This window comes from Ornithorhynchus anatinus, chromosome 14, assembly GCF_004115215.2.
Source record: "Ornithorhynchus anatinus isolate Pmale09 chromosome 14, mOrnAna1.pri.v4, whole genome shotgun sequence".
NCBI classification, from domain to species: domain Eukaryota; kingdom Metazoa; phylum Chordata; class Mammalia; order Monotremata; family Ornithorhynchidae; genus Ornithorhynchus; species Ornithorhynchus anatinus.
This window is the reverse complement of record NC_041741.1, coordinates 48,437,699-48,443,698: the sequence shown is the minus strand read 5'-3', so window position 1 is coordinate 48,443,698 and position 6,000 is coordinate 48,437,699.

Genomic DNA, 6,000 nt, shown 5'->3' with positions numbered 1-6,000 from the left:
CTCTCATCTCTCCTTCTCTCTCTTTCTCGCTTTCTCACTCGCTCTTTCTTTCTCTCTCATTCTCTCTCTCTCTCTCTCTCTCTCCCTCCCTCCCGCCTCCCTCGCCACCACCCCTTCCCCCTTCCAAGCGGGTGATTTCCATGCACTTTCTTCTTTCCCAGAGCCCGTTCCGTCTTCGGTCCCGTCTCTCTGTCCGTCTGTCTGTCTGTCTCTGTGTCGCAGTTTCATTGGCACCGGGAGCCGGGCGAAAGGGCAGAGCGAGGGGGTGAATGCCAAACACAGGATCATGCAATAACGGCCCTGGTTGAGAGCAAAGCGAGCGATGGGTCTTCCCAGCTACCCTTGGGAATATGAAACAAATGTGTATGTGTGTTTGTGTATGTACGGGTGTGCGTATGCGAAACACGTTTGGGGTGCGTGGTGTATGTGTATGTGTGTGACACTTTCTCCGTCTGTTCTCTTGCCCCCTGCGTATACAGCACAAGCGTGAGATCAAAGCTTTCCCTCCCTCTGATTTATATTACCTCAGACCCAGCTATACGATAGCAGTATTTAAGGAAAAATAGCACTGAATCAAAATAAATATTATTCTGACTACCCCGGCAGCTGCCCGAGCCTCAGTGAGCGCCGCGCTAGGCCCCCAGGGGAGGCGTGGGGACTGGGGGTGGGGCGGGCGGGGGTCCTTCATCATTATGGGTGGTGTTGGGGACGTCTTCTCGGGGGGCACGACTGAAATTCCCCCCCGGCGGGAATTCCTGGGCCCCCGCAGTTAGCTCTGTAAAACGTTGACCGGGTCAAGGCTCTGCAGCCTGGAGAGAGGTGGGCTGAGATGCGAGGCCAGGCCGGGGGGACTCCCCAGATCCCACCCCACCAGGGCGAGGGGCCCCGTCGCAGCTTCAAACCCCACACACGGAGACGCTTCTCCCCCATCCTAGAGGTGGGAGCCTGCGATCCGGGCGGACGGAAACCCCCCGGCAGCTCCCAAGGCGGTTGGGAGGGATCGGTGGGTGACCCATAATAATAATAATAATAATAATAATAATGTTGGGATTTGTTAAGCGCTTACTATGTGCCGAGCACTGTTCTAAGCGCTGAGGTAGACACAGGGGAATCAGGATGTCCCACGTGGGGCTCACAGTCTTAATCCCCATTTTACAGATGAGGTAACTGAGGCACAGAGAAGTGAAGTGACTTGCCCACAGTCACACAGCCGACAAGTGGCAGAGCTGGGATTCGAACTCATGACCTCTGACTCCAAAGCCCGTGGTCCAGGCCGGGGCACTGGGGGCACAGTCAGGGATGGAGAGGGAGTAATAATAATGAATAATTCTAGTGTTTGTTAAACGCTTACTGGGTGCCAGGCACTGTACTGAACGAGGGAAGAGTCAGGGGCGTGGGATGGTCCTTGCTGGGTCACTGGGGGACAGTCAGGGATGGAGAGGAGGAAGTCAAGGGTGTCGGATGTTGGGTGTCGGTGTTACTGGTGGGAGAGTCAGGGTGGGAGAGGGGAGAGTCAGGGGCGTGGGATGGTCCGTGCTGGGTCACTGGAGCCTAGCACGTGGCTCCTCTGAGCATCCCGGTGCCATTGTGGCAAACTGAGTCCTGGGTTGGGTTGGCCTTGGGGGAGAGTAAGGGGTGGAGAGGGGAGAGTTGGGGGTGTTGGATGGTCTGTGCTGGGTCACCGGAGGGAAGGTCAGGGATGGAGACGGAAGAATCAGGGATGGAGAGGGGAATTAGGAGTGTTGGATCCCTGTCTACGGCGGGGGCCGAGGTCGGGGGTGGTAATCCGGGGCGCCACCTAGCACGCGACTCCTTTGAGCATCCTGGTGCCATTGGGGGAAACTGAGTCCTGGTGTGGGTTGACCTTGCAGCTGCTCCAGGGGTCATCACTCAGGGCGGTGAATACCGATACGCCCCCGGCCGATCTCATCGTCCTCGCCTGCTGAGACCCGGAGGGGAGCTGTGGGCTGGGACCGCAGTAAAGCGTCGCCGGCACTCTGCCGGACGAGCGAGGAGAAGCGGCATGGCCTAGGGGAAAGAGCCCGGGCCTGGGAGTCCGAGAATCTGGGTTCTGATCCCCGCTCTGCCACTTGCACTTGTCAGCTGCGTGATCTTGGGCAAGTCGTTTAAATGCTCTGTGCCTCAGTCACCTCAACTGTAAAACAGAGAAGCGGCACGGCTCAGTGGAAAGAGCCCGGGCTTGGGAGTCAGAGGTCGTGGGTTCGAATCCCGGCTCTGCCACTCGTCAGCCGTGTGACTGTGGGCAAGTCACTTCACTTCTCTGGGCCTCGGTTACCTCAGCTGTAAAATGGGGATTAAGACTGTGAGCCTCCCGTGGGACAACCTGATTACCCTGTGTTCATTCATTCATTCAATAGTATTTATTGAGCGCTCGCTATGTGCAGAGCACTGTACTGAGCGCTTGGAATGTACACATCGGCAACAGATAGAGACAGTCCCTGCCCTTTGATGGGCTTACGGTCTCATCGGGGGAGACTGTAAGCCTGATTAGGTACCCTGTACCTACCCCAGCACTTAGAACAGCGCTCTGCACATAGTAGGCGCCTAACAAATACCAACATTATTGAAAGGGGGATTGAGGCTGCGAGCCCCACGTGGGACATGGACTGTGTCCGACCTCTTTAGCTTATATCTACCCCGGCGGTTAGTACGGTGCCTGGCGCATAATAAGCGCTTAACAAGCACTGGAATTGTTATTATTAGCTTCCGACTGGCAAAGGGCTGAAGGGCTCCAACCTGGCTGGTTTCCGGTCTCAGGAAAGTTCCCCAGCTTGTTAGAGAAGGTGACAGGTGGCACGACAGGAACCATGGATTCTCGTTCTAGGGAAGTGGGTGGACTGTCCCGCTGGATCTGGCCAAGGGACTTAGACGGACCGGAAGTCAACGGGGAGCCAGTGAGAAATCCACCGCTAATCCGTGTGTCTCCCTCCTCTCCTTTCCTGCTTTTCCCAGAGCTGAAGGACCTGAACTCCTCCCTGCCCACTGGCGTACCCGGACAAAGAGGGGCTGGGGTTCCGGGTAGCGTGACAGGAAGGAGCAAAGAAATTCGGCCACCAGTAGACGTGGGATAAGTGCTTGTTGTGTGGGGGTTTCTGGGGTTCGGGGTGGATCAGGGAAATGGAAAATAACGTCAACCACCAAGCAGGTATTCAAGGGGGGGGACTTTCTCCGATGTGTATATTGGGGTACAGGAGCAGAACACTCCCGGGTAACTCCCCAAGGTCAGGGGATGGTGAAACTTCTCAAACTTTCACCTGAGGGCTTCAAACTGCCCAGGTGCTTTTTTTTTTTATTTTGATGGCATTCGTTAAGCGTTTACTATGCCTCGATCACTATACTAAGCGCCGGGGTAGACACAAGAGAATCGGGTGGGACGCAGTCCGTGTCCTACGTTGGGGGTCACGGTCTCAATCCCCATTTTACAGACGAGGTGACTGAGGCGCAGAGAAGCCAAGTGACTTGCCCAAGGTCACACAGCGAAAGAGGGGAGGAGCTGGGGTTAGATCTTCTGATTCCCAGGCCCTTGCTCTAACCACCAGGCAGCACTAATTCCCAGGCGGGGAATGTAGCTACCAACTCTGTTATACTGGACTCTTCCAACCTCTTACTCTAGTGCTCGGCACGCAGTAAGCGCTCAATAAATACGACTGATTGATCGACTGATCGATTGAAGAGACCCAAATAGCCACGAGCCGAAGCTTGGAGCACAATTTCAAAAGCATCTATCAGCTAGTAACTAGTCTCCTGTCAATAAATAAGAGCTTAAAATTAACCTGAATATTAAATCCAACACTGGGGCTACTGGTAAGAGAGGACGGAGACTGTCCCTTCCAGCGTGGCTTAGTGGAAAGTGCACGGGCTTGGGAGGCGGAGGTCGTGGGTTCTAATCCCGGCTCCGCCACTTGACTGTGGGCAAGTCACCTAACCTCTCTGCGCCTCAGCTCCCTCGTCTGTAAAATGGGGATGAAGACTGTGAGCCCCACGTGGGACGACCTGATTACCTTGTATCTACCCCAGTGCTTAGAACAGTGCATGGCACAGAGTAAGCGTTTAACAAATACCATCACCATTATATGGTTATAGGGCTTACTTGTGTCAACAACTTGCTGTAGGCCTACATCAATCTGCTCTGTATGCTATTCAATATAAGATTCCATCTTATATTCTCTATTTCCTTATTCTTGATGAATCTGTTAAAAGGCTATAGAATCCGTTCTTCTATTTTCTTATTTGATAGCAATCCGCTCTCTGCTCTAAGAGGTTACAGTCTATTTTTATATTTGTTTTGCTATTTACTATCTGAGAAGAGGCTGCTCATTTCTAATTTTACTCCTTTTGCTCCTTAATAAGCTTGGAGTTTACAGACGAATTTTCCTTCTTTTGTATCTAAGAGATTATGAATTTCCCGCCTCGTTGGACTGTAGACTTCTAGAAGCAATGAAATGGATTGTCCTTCTCAGGGAGGGATCTGGTTGTCCTGCAAAGAATATCAATCTGGAAGCCGGGGGCGCCGGGTTCAAGTCCCATCCTGCCCCTGGCTTGCTGTGTGACCGTGGGCAAGTCACTGAACCTCTCCGGGCCTCAGTTTCCTCATCTGTAGAATAGCAATAATAAAATACCTGCCTCTCCCTGCCTCACAGGGATGTTGTGAAGATGAAAATGAGAGAGCCCTCTGGAAACAAAAGCGCCATATAAAGTCAAGGTATTGTTGTTATTACAGGGAACTGTTAAGCCCTGATGTGACAGGGGTGATGAGTCTGGACTCTAAAACATTCAGGAAAGGGGGGTTCAAACCTTTAGGGGTCTTCGCCCAGCCGAAGCCTCATCTCCACGAATCCCCCCCCCAACCCGCCTCCCACTCCGTAGGACCGACGCACCCCAATAAATACTGCATCTGCCCTGGTCACCTTGTCTGGCTCTCATCTGTCGTCTCTCGTGATGTAATAATAATAATAACGTTGGTATTTGTTAAGCGCTTACTATGTGCGGAGCACTGTTCTAAGCGCTGGGGTAGATACAGGGTAACCAGGTTGTCCCAGGTGAGGCTCGCAGTTAATCCCCATTTTACAGATGAGGTAACTGAGGCCCAGAGAAGTGAAGTGACTCGCCCACAGTCACACAGCTGACAAGCGGCAGAGCCGGGAATCAAACCCATAACCTCTGACACCGAAACCCGGGCTCTTTCCACTGAGCCACGCTGCTTTCCAACCTCCAACCCTGCTCTGGGAGATGGTTCCCCTCCCAGGGAGGTGTCGTGTGGGATTTGGGGACGAATCAGCCAGGGTCTCACCTTAATAATCATTATGGCATTTATTAAGCACTTATTATAGGCTGAGCGCTCTTCTCCCACTCCCTTCTGCATCACCCTGCACCTGGATTTACTCTCCTCATTCACCTCTCCCTCAGCCCCATAGCACTCCGCGGCTTAATGGATAGAGCGTGGGCCTGGGAGTCTGAAGGTCATGGGTTCTAATGCCGGCTCTGCCACTTGTCTGCTGTGTGACTTTGGGCAAGTCACTTCCCTTCTCCAGGCCTCAGTTACCTCATGTGTAAAATGGGAATTAACGCTCTGAGTCCCATGTGGGACACGGACTGTGTCCAGCCTGATTAGCTTGTAACTCCCCCAGCGCTTAGGACAGTGCTTGACACACAATAAGTGCATAACAAAAATGATGATGATGATTATTTCATATCCATAATTTATTTATTTATCTGAGAAGACAATATAACAGAGTTGGTAGGCACGTTTCCTGCCCACAGTGAGCTTACGGTCTAGAGGAGGAGAGAGACGTTAATGTAAATAAATCAATTACGGATATGGACAAAAGTGCTTTGGTTCTGAAGGAGGGGTGAAGAGGGGGTTCAAATCCAAGTGGAAGGGTGACACAGAAGGGAGTGGGAGAGGAGGAAACGGGGGGAACGTCCCTGTCACAATTCACAGACCGTTCGACCCTGAAGGCCACAAAGATTCCCTCAATC